General features: G+C 39.3%; 1 protein-coding gene across 1 annotated transcript in view; it reads left to right on the top strand.

The window, feature by feature from the left end:
- LOC134670328 (uncharacterized) overlaps nucleotides 1-15,692 on the top strand; it is a 147,238-nt gene that overhangs the window by 101,801 nt on the left and 29,745 nt on the right. The window lies entirely within an intron of this gene.

The following is a 15,692-nucleotide window of genomic DNA, read 5'->3' as shown; positions in this document are numbered from 1 at the left end:
CTTCATTGAGCAAGCGATTGAGCAGAATCGGGGGTCAAAAGTTTTTGTCCAGTCCCTTGGAAGAAGCCACCTGACGAAGCTGACCACAACCGGTGGGGCTGTTGTATCGTCCCGGTCGGGGATTCTCTCTGAAATCGAATCCTTCTATGGCCAGCTATACGCTTCGCATGCATCTCAACCAGATTCCGAAAATGAGGATTCGAGAGCCACATTAATCCGCCACTTTACCGAAGACTTGCCAGAAATCAGCACTGACGAAATCGAGATGGCCCTCAGACAGCTTAAAAATGGAAGAGCCCCAGGCGAGGACGGCGTCACAACTGAGCTTCTGAAAGCGGGAGGCAAACCTGCACTGAAGGAGCTCCAGAACATCTTTAACGCCGTTCTCTTCGATGGGAGAACTCCAGAGGTGTGGAGTAGGAGTCTTGTCGTGCTGTTCTTCAAAAAGGGAAATAAGTCCCTATTGAAGAACTACCGACCTATTTCGCTCCTAAGCCACATCTACAAGCTGTTTTCGAGGGTCATCACGAACCGCCTAGCACGAAGACTCGACGAATTTCAGCCACCGGAGCAGGCCGGATTTCGAGGAGGATACGGCACCATAGACCACATCTTCACAGTGCGGCAGATCATACAGAAGACTGAAGAGTATAATCGGCCCCTGTGCTTAGCATTTGTGGACTATGAGAAAGCCTTTGACTCCATTGAAATCTGGGCTGTTCTGGATTCCCTGCAGCGATGCCAAGTCGACTGGCGATATATCCAAGTGTTGAGATGTCTGTACAACGCAGCTACCATGGCCGTCCAAGTCCAAAACCAGCAGACTAAGCCTATCCCCATGCATCGTGGTGTGAGACAAGGGGATGTGATATCCCCCAAATTGTTCACAAATGCTTTGGAGGATATGTTTAAAACGCTCGACTGGAAGGAACATGGTATTAACATTAATGGCGAATACATCTCACACTTGCGATTTGCCGACGACATCGTTATAATGGCTGAGACGTTGCAGGATTTAGAGCATATGCTGACCGGTCTAGCTGATTCTTCTCAACGCATAGGTCTCCGGATGAATTTGGACAAAACGAAAGTTATGTTCAACGAACGTGTTGCTCCGGGACCTATTGCAGTACAAGGGGCTGTTCTCGAGGTTGTTCAGGAATACGTCTACCTCGGGCAAATACTGCAGTTAGGACGGAACAACTTCGAGAAAGAGTCGAATAGAAGGATACAGCTGGGCTGGGCAGCATATGGGAAGCTGCGTCGAGTCTTCACGTCGTCAATCCCACAGAGTCTGAAGACAAAAGTCTTCAATCAGTGCGTCCTGCCCGTGATGACATACGGAGCCGAAACGTGGACACTCACGGTAGGACTGGTTCATAAATTCAAAGTCGCTCAGCGAGCTATGGAAAGGGCTATGCTCGGAGTCTCTCTGAGGGATCGTATTCGAAATGAAGTCATCCGTCAGAGAACTAAAGTCGTCGACATAGCCCACCGGATTAGCAAGCTGAAGTGGCAGTGGGCCGGTCATATTAGCCGTAGAACCGATAACCGTTGGGGTAGACGAGTTCTCGAGTGGAGACCGCGCATCGGAAAGCGTAGCGTAGGACGCCCTCAGACTAGATGGAGCGATGACCTTCGCAAGGCGGCTGGCAAGAGCTGGATCAGAGTTGCCGCAAATCGTGCTCAATGGCGTGCAATAGGAGAGGCCTATGTCCAGCAGTGGACGAGAGTAGGCTGATGATGATGATGATGATGATGATGAAGAATTTTAGAATTAAGTATTATACCGTCGAACACCCTAAATATGAATACATACTTAATATTTTCTAAACAAAACGTCGAATTCGTGCCTGTAAAAAAGGCCTATTTTTTCAACGATTCTATATTTAAATTTCCAACGTTAACGGCGTTGTAAAAAAAAAAAACTTTATTTTTAAAAGCGTAGGACATAGTTTGTTCTAACTCGGACGAAAATAATCAAAACGAACGCGGCCCCAGAGCCTCGCGAATTTAAAAACTTTTCTAATAGAAAGTATTAAAATTGTTATTTTATTTGCGTATTTTGTAAAAACACCCATTATGGAAGTTTCCTTTAGCTAAGCCAGTTGAAGAAAGTTTTAGAATCGGTTATAATGCTTATAATGTAACCATGTCTAAAAGCCTGTAAACAAGTCTTCTGTAAGTAAACATATCATGTGCCAAATATAGTTAATTTTTTTCAATTTGTTATAATATTTCAATCCGACAATCCTTTTTGTAAGGCAGATATATGAACGCATTTATTTCAATTATTATGTAACTTTTGGTACTACAAACGACTATTGGTTTAACTGCCGTCATTAATAGTTCCAAACTTGGCACCTTTTCAGATACCACTGCTTTCAATGATTCATAGAACTTTAGGTATTTTCACATTTATGTTACATTTATATTTGGTCTATACTGTGATCGCTGTCATTGTTTTTAGTCCCCACCAGACACTTCACACATAGCCAATCGCCCTTATTGCACAATCAACATACTGCCATCAACGATGGTGCCAAAGTGCCAATAGCGCGCGCAAAAAAAAAAACAATACATAACGCGCGAAACAACAATGTGCACCCGACTTACGCACAGGGTGGATTGGGGGACTGGGTCAGGGGTGTTCCCTCCCTCGGCCCACCCCCTGGACACCCCACCCACCCCGTGCGTGCGACTTCGCCTCTTTTTTCAACTCTTCCGCGAACAGATTTATTTTGCAGCGGCCGAATTTTTGTTTTTAAGTTTTTTGTGCTTTTTGGCTGTTTTTATTTTATATTGGTGTTGTTTGGAATCGGATGATGTTTTTTCGGGAAACAAAAGCCGGATTCAAACCATTATTGTTCATTAGCAATATTGGGAGTATTTTTACTCAATTATTGCCGTCGAAATTTTGATTTTGATTAATGAGGGGTCACTTGATTTGTATTTATATAACCAAGTTGACAATAGGCTACGTTAAACAACTTTCGAAAAGATGGAGTCTCTATATAAAAAATAACGTAGTCGAATCAGCCGGCCTAGCCAAGGTTACAATCGCTATCGCTTCGACAACGAAAAGCATTATGTCTCTCTATCACTCTTCCTTATTAGTGACAGTTGCGTTTCGATCGCTACAGAGCGCAAGCGATTGGCATCTTGGCTACGCGGCCAGGTTTTAAGTATTTCTAAGGTTTTATTCGTTTTTAATACGCATCTGCGGGTATTCCCCCTAGTAGCATTTTCGTTGGGGCCCACGGTGCCAACGGTAGGGAAAACGTTGGGATAAGGTTCGTTCCGTAGCCAACATTAATTTTGTATTGGCCCACCATCGCATTTACCAACATTCGCTGTGGCACAGATGCCCAACAATGGGCCTTTGTATATTTTGGTACCGTTGGCTAAACAACGATAATATTCGTTGGCCCAATGATGACATATATCGCATTTACCAATATTGGCAGTGGCAGTGATGCCCAACAATGGGCCTTTGTGTATTTTGCTACCATTCGCTAAACAACGATAACATTCGTTGGCCCAATGGTGACGAATATCGCATTTACCAACATTGGCTGTGGCACGGATGCCCAACAATGGGCCTTTGTGTATTTTGGTAACGTTGGCTAGTCAACGATATCATCCGATGGCCCAATGATGACAAATATCGCATTTACCAACATTGGCTGTGGCACTGATGCCCAACAATGGGCCTTTATTTATTTTGGTAACGTTGGCTAATCAACGATATCATCCGATGGCCCAATGTCGACAAATATCGCATTTACCAACATTGGCTGTAGCATTGATGCCCAACAATGGGCCTTTGTGTATTTTGGTAACGTTGGCTAATCAACGATATCATCCGATGGCCCAATGATGATAAATATCGCATTTACCAACATTGGCTGTGGCATTGATGTCCAACAATGGGCCTTTGTTTATTTTGGTAACGTTGGCTAATCAACGATATCATCCGATGGTTCAATGACGACAAATATCGCATTTACCAACATTTGCTGTAGCATTGATGCCCAACAACGGGCCTTTGTTTATTTTGGTAACGTTGGCTAATCAACGATATCATCCGATGGCCCAATGACGACAAATATCGCATTTACCAATATTGGCTGTAGCATTGATGCCCAACAATGGGCCTTTGTGTATTTTGGTAACGTTGGCTAATCAACGATATCATCCGATGGCCCAATGATGACAAATATCGCATTTACCAACATTGGCTGTGGCACTGATGCCCAACAATGGGCCTTTGTTTATTTTGGTAACGTTGGCTAATCAACGATATCATCCGATGTCCCAATGACGACAAATATTGCATTTACCAACATTGGCTGTAGAATTGATGCCCAACAATGGGCCTTTGTGTATTTTGGTAACGTTGGCTAATTAACGATATCATCCGATGGCCCATTGATGACAAATATCGCATTTACCAACATTGGCTGTGGCACTGATGCCCAACAATGGGCCTTTGTTTATTTTGGTAACGTTGGCTAATCAACGATATCATACGATGGCCCAATGACGACATATATCGCATTTACCAACATTGGCTGTAGCATTGATGCCCAACAATCAAATGGGCCTTTGTGTATTTTGCTACCGTTCGCTAAACAACGATAACATTCGTTGGCCCAATGGTAACGAATACCGCATTTACCAACATTGGCTGTGGCACGGATGCCCAACAATGGGCCTTTGTGTATTTTGGTAACGTTGGCTAAACAACAGTAATCCCCCCGCAACCCGGCAACCTTCAAATCAAGAGTGAACAGGCACCTTCTGGGCGAGCTCGCTCCATCGTAGGCCACGTCTACGCCTCGGCTAGTCTGTGGCCATGAGTAAGCCCATTCATAATTTAAAAAAAAAAATCTTTGGCCCAATGATGACATATAACGCATTTACTAACATTGGCAGTGGCACTGAAGCCCAACAATGGGCCTTTGTGTAAAATAGCTACCAGTTGAGTTTGCTTGTGGCGTCACTAGATGGCGTTACTGTCTCCAAACATCGAAGTTATAGTTATTTTCTCGATTATTCTGGATATAATAATAATATTTTTAAAAGTAACTTATAAATCTAATAGCTATAACTATAAAATTTATACATTAATTAAAAAAAATGTATTTTACCAACATTTTCTCAATTTAAATCTCAAAAAACATAAATCTCGCTTACGAAGTTTCGAAGTGCGGTTAGTATATATACAAATTAGAGTGTATAGTAAGTGTACTTGCTTCGGCAGTACATATACTAAAATTGGAACGATAAAGAGAAGATTAAACAACAACTGCTGCCTAGGGCCTTCATGTGGAATACAACCAATGCCTACCGTAGTGTAATTGTAATATTTATCAGCAAAGGCCCAACGTCGTATTACACAACCACTTACCTAACGTAGGGTAACTGTAGGACTCGTAAACAAAAGCCCATTACATAATTAGACTGTAGGCCCACTATAAATTACACAACTATTTACCTACGGTAGTATTGTAAGAATCCTACACAAGGCCCAACGCTAAAGTTACAATGTTGGCCCTTTGTGGGACAAGCTGTGTTGGGCCTTCAACCTGGTGCACGACTACCTACCGACCTACCTGACTTGCCGTTGGGTAATTGTTGAATTTGCAAACAGAAGCACAACGAAAAAATTGCCCTTTTTTAATTTTTTGCAGTTGGCCCTACAGCAAGCCATACGGCCAAATGTAACAATTAACCAACCATCAAACAAATGTGTATAGGCCCAACCACGGCCCAACCAAAACCACCACCGTTGAATAATTGTATGATTTATTTAAATAGGCCCAACGAAAAAATTACTCTAATGGCCCTCTGTTGGGGATCTTCGGGAGGGCCTTTGTCGAGGGCCCTCCAGCAAATCGTACGGCCAAACAACAACAACACGTTCGTTGGTAACAATTAACCAACCATCAAACAAATGTGTATAGGCCCAACCACGGCCCAACCAAAACCACCACCGTTGAATAATTGTATGATTTATTTAAATAGGCCCAACGAAAAAATTACTCTTATGGCCCTCTGTTGGGAATCTTCGGGAGGGCCTTTGTCGAGGGCCCTCCAGCAAATCGTACGGCCAAATATAACGGTTGCCCAACTAATACGTAAACAAAGGCCCAACAAAATCCCTACAAGAAAATGCTATTAGGGCCGCTACCGTACCGCTACGCTCCTAATGGCGTGTATACTCATACCTAAAGTGTTATTATATGGAACTTGCTAACTATGTAAACAAAAGTCACTTGTGAATTCATCATTCAAAGACAATTTCAATATGGTGGTTTGTTCCATAGAATGACACTTTAGTTAAAAATACTGATACTTATTTTAAATGGGACTATGATTTAAATGGTAATAATACTTATAATGTCAATATAAATACGAATACATTTAATACAATGCAAATGAAGTGAACCGTAACGCGTAGCTCTAACATTATTGAGTTTCGCTACTCCCTACGCCACGCCGCCTGTCACTGTCACGCCACAAATGTCGCCTATTTCGCGATTCGTGTCGACGCCACTAACCACGACACTGCGACGTCGCGCCGCGTGTCGTCGCCTATTGTCGCGGTCTTATTTGCATAAATCTATATGCATAAATAAATGTAAAGCTCAGACCTTGGAGAGATGTGTTTAGGTTCATATACTTAATATCATATTTTTACTTCAATCCTTCGTGTTTTCAAGAATATAGGAAAAATAAGACAAGAATTATATAACATCGTAAGCAAATAGCACCTGTAATCCTGTATCTGAAATAGATTACTGTTTGAGATACTTTTGGCACTTAAGGTTTATTTGAAATTTTGAGAACCTCAAAAAACATGCAGTCAACATTCTCGACAACACACCCTTAACACCTAATAACAGGATTATCCTGGATAATTATGTGTTTAATAATCGATCATTTAGAGCCGTCACTTTCAAAACCGATCGTTAAAGTTAGTTGATGAAAATTGACGTGTTTTAATGGATGGGACATGTAAAACTGAGTGACTGTCGAATAAGCCACACTCTAAAAGCTATATCACATCACATTAAACTCGATATCGATCCGGCGGATTCATGCTTCGGTCTCTTAGACAGACTGGAAAAATTGTTTGTAAACAACAACACACATAACAACAACAACAACACAGACAAGGCCAGTTGCTCATCAAATGAGCAGATAAATCTTACCTGTAATGTAAGTTTTTCTTAGTTGCAAGAGGTACCATAAATAATACTACATCCCGTCCCTACACTACATCTATACGATAAATAATCAAAGCAACAAAGGCAAAGTGTAGAGTACAATAAGAGAAAAATCATCACCAGGAATTAAAAAACAGTTCTGTACTGGGGGAAAAAATGAAGTTTTAGTAATAATTATGGACGTTTCACTATTTCTGTAAAGTTTATTTATTTCTATAAACAGCTCAGTAATCCCAAATATAATTTCAACAAACAAATAATAGAAATTGCAAGAACTAATAGAAATTGCAAAAGTCAATTTGTTCCTATTAGTTAACTCTCCTTGTCCCCGGATTAAGTTTATTTTTGTAATTCTAAGTGTATTTTTGTTGTACTTTTCTCTCAGTGTATCTATAGTAATATGGCAGAGGGCCTACCGTGAAACGCTTCGTTCGTTCGTTTGTCTATTTGCCTCTCTATCGCTCGAATATGCAAGAGCGATAAAGAGGCTGATAATTTTCGATATTCGCGATAGAACCTCAGATATATTATATCGACACATCTATATCTACTTATGGCTGCCGCTCCATATCCCATGCCCGACAGCATTATACGTGCTTGCGATGGTATCGGTCGTAACGTAAGCATTATACAGTGTGGAAAGATAAGTCGGGCCCTGGAGGGAAACTACCTTAAATCCTTAAGCTGGCTCATTTTACTTAAAGGAGACATTCCTTTATTTTTAAAAAGAAACAAAACTGCATTTAAATATTTTTCAAAATTCGCTAGTCTCGACCGGGAATCGAACCGAGTAAAACTTCCAAAAAATAAATACTCGCTATTTTTTTCTACTAGTCGATACAGTTAATGTTAATGATAACATTTCTCCAAGAAACATTAGGTCTTACACTCGTCTGTTGTACAAAATATCCATAAAATCGAATATTTAGTACTCAAGAATATTTTGAGACAAGTTGAAGAAAAAAAGAAAAATCTTTGAATGCAGTTTTGTTTCTTTTTAAAAATAAAGGAATGTCTCCTTTAAGTAAAATGAGCCAACTTAAGGATTTAAGGTAGTTTCCCTCCAGGGCCCGACTTATCATTCCACACTGTAGATAGCCGATGAAGATCCAACACTGATATTCCAGACGTGACAATGTGGAAGACCAGATAACAACATATTTCACACATTTTACTTTACTCGATATCGTTCGCCGATGTCGGACAGTGTGAAAGCGCTCTTACTTGGCTCAAACAATCATTAAGTTGTAGAGATGAGTTTCTTTGCGAAGTGTAAGACTGTCAGTAAAACCTATACTTAGTGTTAGCCTGTAAACGTTACTCTTATTACCTACTATCTCCTAACATAGTGATTACTGAGCCAGAATGTTTTACGCTACTATGTAACGTTAAGAGCAGTTTTATGCCTTTAAGGCCCATAAAACGGCCATAAAATAAATAACGCCTACCTACCTAGTTTAGATGCCTTTTCTCCTTGCTGATTTCATATTAAATGCTTAGAGAATCTATAAATAAAATAAAAATAAATATTATACGACATTCTTACACAGATTGACTAAGTCCCTCAGTAAGCTCAAGAAGGCTTGTATTGTGGGTACTCAGACAACGATATATATAATATAGAAATATGTACTTAAATACATAGAAAACAACCATTTGTGTCATCACACAAATAAATGCCCTTACTGGGATTCGAACCCAGGACAATCGGGTTCACAGGCAGGGTCACTACCCACTAGGCCAGACTGGTCGTCGTCATGAGAGTATTTATGAAATAAAGCCATCTAATCGATTTATGTACTTATTTCTTTTTTTCCTTTAATTATTTTAGAATCTACATATAGTATGGCAGGAGCTTCTTGACCACCCTAGCCCCATTCGGCTGAAATATTTGTGTAAACCCACCTAAAACCACCACTTTCAATGTTATTAATAAAGGGGTTAAGTATGTAGTTAACATTTTTTTTACGGCCGTCGCCGGCGCGACGTTTCTAATAACAATAAGTAGGATGTAAAATAAAAGAGAATGATATACAACTGCAATAAGTCGTATATTCAAAGTTCTATCGCCAAGAGCAGAACTTTTTAAAAAATGCAGGGGGAATCCCCTTTTGTGGCGGAGGCCGGGGACTTTTTGCACAACTTTTTGCGGCAACTTTCAGCTTCAGTGTCCGGCTTTTGGCAGCGTTTTGGAGCTTTATAAAAGTTATAAAAAATTGCCATTGAAGTTATTTAAAGCCCTAATTTATTTTTGGGAGTTTAATGTTTGTGCGTCTGACGCATACTCGTACAGATGTAGTGCATATTTTCTATCGTTTTTTTCTGTGAAAAGTGTCTCTATTTCAATAAAATTAGTCTCGGTACAAAAAGTACCTACGGAGGTTAGGTTGACTGAAGTACAATGACAAATACGAACGTTTCCGAGATCAGAGAAAATACGATGGATATTAACAACTGTGCATCTGTACTTATACGTAGTTTGGCTCTATTTTTGTAACCAATTCGTACACGTAAGATTAGATTGGGGTATATTTTATACGTCTTACAGTCAAACTCAGGGTTATTTTGGCTAATAGTAAATAAACAATATTTTATGCTTATTGTTGTATCTTAGTTTTGGAAAACGACAAAGAGAGTTTTTGATTTCTAAATAACTTTAATTGTAAATGAAGGTACCCACGTAAAGCCCAACAATAGGTAAAACTGACCAATATATCTTAGACCTTCAGTTCAGCCCATACCAAGTACTTACACCAAAACACCAACTACCTATCAGAACTAATTTACACAACACCGTGACCCATATTAACATACACTTTTAAACATACCACGTGTCTAATTATGTTGGTCACGGCACCACCTTATAACCCGACCTAACTTAACTCTACACTCTCGTTCGAACCATGTTTCAAACTACACTGGATACAAGTACCAGTGTAATCTGGTCCGTATTAATGTGGGGTGCTTTACGTGGCAGGGGTCGAAGAGCAGTGGTCGTAGCAGCTGCGCGTTACGACCCAGGGGTCGGCCACAATTGGTACAATTGGCATGAGATCGGTCGCAAATTATATGTGGGATACGGGCTAACCCAAATCCACGTGATTATTGACTGCAGGCGTGCATGAAGCAGACATACTTGGTGTTATTCACATGCAGTGGGCTCCAATAAACCCAATAGAGTAAGTAATCGTAGGTTACGATGTCTCATTCGAATATAAAAATAAAGCACTTAGAGGAAATTTTTTAAATTCTATTCGATATTGATGTAGAAAATATGAATTAAACTCGATTAGAGTTTAAAGTTCTAGCACGAATAAAAAAGAAACCGATTTCGGTCACTAATATATAATCCTACTTTTGAAAATAAAAAACGCAGACGTGTCTATTTTCCGCAAAACGGAGTCCATTCGACCTGACTCCTTCTTTCCGGGGTGCATCTGTACCTATTGCCGACAGCCTGGAACTCCTCGGCATGGAGCTGAGTTCAGTCCTCAGCTTCGGCAGCTTCATTGAGTCTAAAGCACAAACTGCGGCCAGAAAGCTGGGCGTCCTAAATAAGGTGAAGCGATACTTCACACCTGGATAGCTTCTAACACTTTACAAAGCTCAAGTCCGGTCGTGTATGGAGTATTGCAGCCACCTGTGGGATGGCTCAGCTAAATACCAACTCGCCGCTTTGGACTCAGTGGAGCGCAGAGCCAGGAGGATGATTGGCGACAAGAAGCTAACGGCTAAGCTTCAGTCTTTGGCCCATCGGCGGAAAGTCGCCAGCCTGTCGGTATTCTACAGGTTGCACTTCGGGGAGTGTGCCCAAGAGCTACACGAGCTTATTCCACCGTCCCCATTCTACCATCGGACTTTTAGACGCACGGCCGGTTTCCATCCTTACTTGGTAGATATTCCACCAATTCGCACGAAGCGCTTTGCTTCTACTTTCCTTATGCGCACTGCCAAGGAATGGAATTCCTTGCCGGCGTCTATATTTCCGTGTTCTTATAACCCGGCAACCTTCAAATCAAGAGTGAACAGGCACCTTCTGGGCGAGCTCGCTCCATCGTAGGCCACGTCTACGCCTCGGCTAGTCTGTGGCCATGAGTAAGCCCATTCATAATAAAAAAAAAAAAAAAAAAAAATGTTTTATTGCCACAACTACCAAAAAAGAAAAAGGGATACACGAGAAAAAACAAAATACACTTCATTTCACATGGACATTAAATATAGTACCAATCTTAGCTTTTTGCTAGTAGTGACGGAATACTTAATGTTTGTTGAGAATAGGTATACGTTAGCATGGGAGAAACTTACTCGTTATATATGCGATTACTATAACGTTACTATATGTATAGGCTTAGCTAAGCTACTTCTTGTTTACCCACAGTTACTTGCATATTTCTATTCGAAGTGTTATTAAAATGACCATATGTGTCCATATTGCCCGTAAACATTGTAACCTTCCTCTGTAATGTTATATCTACTACATTTATCATGTTCTGAGTCCGCATGCGAGTAATCAGTTTGACATTTAGTAAAGAGTACTTAAATGATTTGACCTATCAGTCAAGTACCAATCATACCCAGTGCAACCGTAAAACAAGCAAAATATTTTACTACCGACGTTAAACTTCTTAATCAATTTCCAACTGTAATACCTTGAAATTAGGTCTAAATTAAATATGGCTACAAATATAATGACCACCAAAAAATACTTTGGTACCCTAAATAAAAAAATCATGCTTACCAAAAAAAATTACTGAACACCAAAAAAATAAGGCCTAAAATTACAAATGTACCACCATTTTAATTACGACTGCACTTCAAATTGTATTCGAATACCAAATATATTGAATGATTACCAAAAATCATTAATGATCACCAAATCTTGAAGACCAAATAAATGCGATATTTTCACCTAAATAAACCACTATGATACCAAAAAATTTATACATATTACCAAATAAAGTAAAATGATGCCAAAATTACTAGCCCCTCCCGCTCAACCCCCGTACCCCGCACCGCATAACATAGGTAGGCATACTGAAATGCTACTAGAAAAGTATGTTAGGTTAGGTTTGTACTGCTATCAGTTAAGTGGGCTAGGTTAACACTGCGACCCTTACAGAAACGAATTGCTACTAGAAAAGTGGGTTAGGTTAGGTTTAAACTGCGACCCTTACAGAAAAGAAATGCTACTAGAAAAGTGGGTTAGGTTAGGTTTGAACTGCGAACCTTACAGAAACGAAATGCTACTAGAAAAGTGGGTTAGGTTAGGTTTGAACTGCGAACCTTACAGAAACGAAATGCTACTAGAAAAGTGGGTTAGGTTAGGTTTGAATTGTGACCCTTACAGAAACGTAATGCTACTAGAAAAGTGGGTTAGGTTAGGTTTGAACTCCGACCCACACAGAAACGAAATTCTACTAGAAAAGTGGGTTAGGTTAGGTTTGAACTGCGACCCTTCCAGATAAGAAATGCTACTAGAAAAGTGGGTTAGGTTAGGTTTGAACTGCGAACCATACAGTAAACGAAATGTTACTAGAAAAGTGGGTTAGGTTAGGTTTGAACTGCAACCCATACAGAAACGAAATGCTACTAGAAAATTTTGCTTTGCTTTAATAGGATAGCAAGATTTAAAAATTTGGTTATAATTTTACATTAAAATGGAGTTCTAATTTTGGTGGTCATTTACTATTTTTGGGTTTACAATGATTATTTTGGTGTCATTTTATTTAATAGGATAGCACGATGTAAAAATTTGGTTCTCAATTGACATTAAATTGGGGTTTGAAATTTGGTAATTATTTACAATTTTTGGGTTAATAATGATTAATTTGGTGTCATTTCCTTTAATAGGATAGTAAAATGTAATAAAATTGGTAATCATTTCACATTAAAATGGTGTTACAATTTTGGTGATCATTCATTATTTTAGGGTGGTAAAGTAGATTTTTTTGGTATTAAATTTTATTAAATCTGGTGATCAGTTAAATAGCAGCCATTAAATATTGAATGCGCTATCGACAAAATGGAATCGTGTGATCACTGATCAGTTTAAACTTGGAACAATCTAGGCAACTGAAGAAACGTTAATAATTTTGTAATAAATAGCAACGATATTCGAATTATTTTTTATAGCTCATAAGTCTCATAACATCGCTAATGTATTGGCATGGCCTTATGCCATGGCATGGAATCAAATTGTTCAGTTCGCTCATTTCATTGGCCAAACGTCGAATACTACCACTGACATATAATGATGATATTTCGACAGCACATAAATGCAATATATATGTTATAACACTACAAAATGAACTTTGCAGCGTGGCTGTAGAGTTTACATTTGATAACAAAATAGCGATAGTACTAAAATACACTTTCAATGGATAATATAATAATTGTTTAACGGTGTATTCGTGAGTCGTGAACAACTTTATTTTGACTGCAACAGCGAACCAGACTCAGTGCACTTTCATAAGTATAGTCTGCACATACAGTCCTAACAAAATGTGTTATAATTAGTCAGGTACGAGTATTTGTATATTTAAACCACTTCAAAATAGGTACCTAATCACTTAATAACTTTAATAATCTACCGTTAAAATTAGTAGTAGTAGTAAATCCTTTATTGCACAAAACAAGTACATAACAAAAATTACTAAAGTCGTCCAGTAAATCAATCTACATACTGTTTAAATTATTGGATGTATGTAGTACATCAGAACCCACCCCATAGGGACCTATTTCATTAATATTAATATTACCTATACCTACGTACATCTTTGCAAGGGAGAGTAAGGGTCTCCCCAAATATATCGACGCGCATTCGGCAAAAGCCGATAGGAAAAAGCTTTATGTCCGCGCAATAAGAGCGAAATATAGCATACCTATTCTTAAGGATAAACTACGTATAAATAAGCCCATTCTCAGTTATCCGTTCCATTCCCGGGTTCCATTATGTCCAACTTACTCCTTTATCCTTAAAATAATAACAGAACACCGTAATCACTGGGTGAAAAAAACTACGACCGCGTTTTATTTAATATCCTTCGCCAGATTTATTACATACATTCCAATGGTGAATATATAACATTTATGTGCCTTTTGATTGATTGCTTGATTTAATACAAAACACTGTTTCGCTCAATGCACTTTACAATGTTGACACAAATGCCTCAAACCCGTGGCACCCAGCCGCGGCATTCTATAAAAGCCATTCTGCACAACATTGGTACAAGCCTGCTATTTATTTGTAAGTTCTAGATTCTAGACACCACCAGCTTATTCATGACGCTGGTAAAATTCCGTAATAACCTTCACACATACTAATTTGGTCGGGGTTTGCTTAAAATAAACCGTTTATGGGCAGCATTGATAAGTTGGTACTTGGTAGAGCAGTTCGAAGCCCTATGAACATTATGACATTAAAGAAGTCTTAAAGGCATTGACGAGCGTCATGGTATTTTGTATTTTACGGGCTGCAAAATAGAGATGAGTTTTAAGTAGTCGCGAGATGGACCTTTTAAATCGTTTAACGACTATATTATGAATGGATGAGTAGGACTAGGTAGGGTTAGGTTGGGACGGGCCCATTTGAGGTGTGTTCGAACACGAGTCAGATAAACTGAGTAATTTCTCAAGACGGTGCTCAGTCAGTGGCAATGTCTTCTGATATAGGTTTATAAATGCCTGCCTAGTATTGAGTAGTAGTACATCTACAAATACGATATTATATTACAGTAGTAGCACTAGTAGCTGAATTTAAATTTAAATACATGCATTGCATAGCCATTCAGCTGGCAGTGACAAGCCATTAGTAGATTAAATGTAATAAATTTCGCAAAAGCCGTAAAGGTTGTAATCATATTGATTAATAACAAAACGAAATAAAATGAGAGCGAGTGTGCAATGTGCATAAGCGTAATGTCAATGTGAATTACATTTCGATAAAATTTTATAAACGTTTGTTATAACAAGATAAGATCAATAAAATAACGACCATGCCATGGGTACTAAAAACTAAAACTGCCAGGTGCCAACACAATAATTGAAGATATATGTCGGCAAAAATATATATTCCTAAGTACAGGAACTTGTTAAATACATACATATGATCAACTCCCGATCGCTCTTCAAAAACCCTGAAAAATGTGAAGTTTTTGACTTAGTTCGATATCCAAAACTAAGGGTCGGTTGCACCAAACTGTTCGTATCGTTAAAGAGTTCGCTAAATTTTTATGTATGAAAGGTTTCATAGTAAAGGGCCGGGGCGCGCCGGCTGACGTTGATACGTCTGTCAAATGTGGTTGGTGCAACTGGCCCTAAGTGGCCCTATAGTATAGTATCGTAGTACTATAGCCTAAACCCTATCGTGCATGAGAGGAGGTCTGTGCCCAGCAGTGGGACGTGGGTATATAGGATAATTCATAATTATTATTTAAGTGTTGTTGAAGAAGCAGTGGT

This window comes from Cydia fagiglandana, chromosome 13 (genome assembly GCF_963556715.1).
Source record: "Cydia fagiglandana chromosome 13, ilCydFagi1.1, whole genome shotgun sequence".
Classification (NCBI taxonomy): domain Eukaryota; kingdom Metazoa; phylum Arthropoda; class Insecta; order Lepidoptera; family Tortricidae; genus Cydia; species Cydia fagiglandana.
This window is presented reverse-complemented; position numbering and strand designations above follow the sequence as displayed.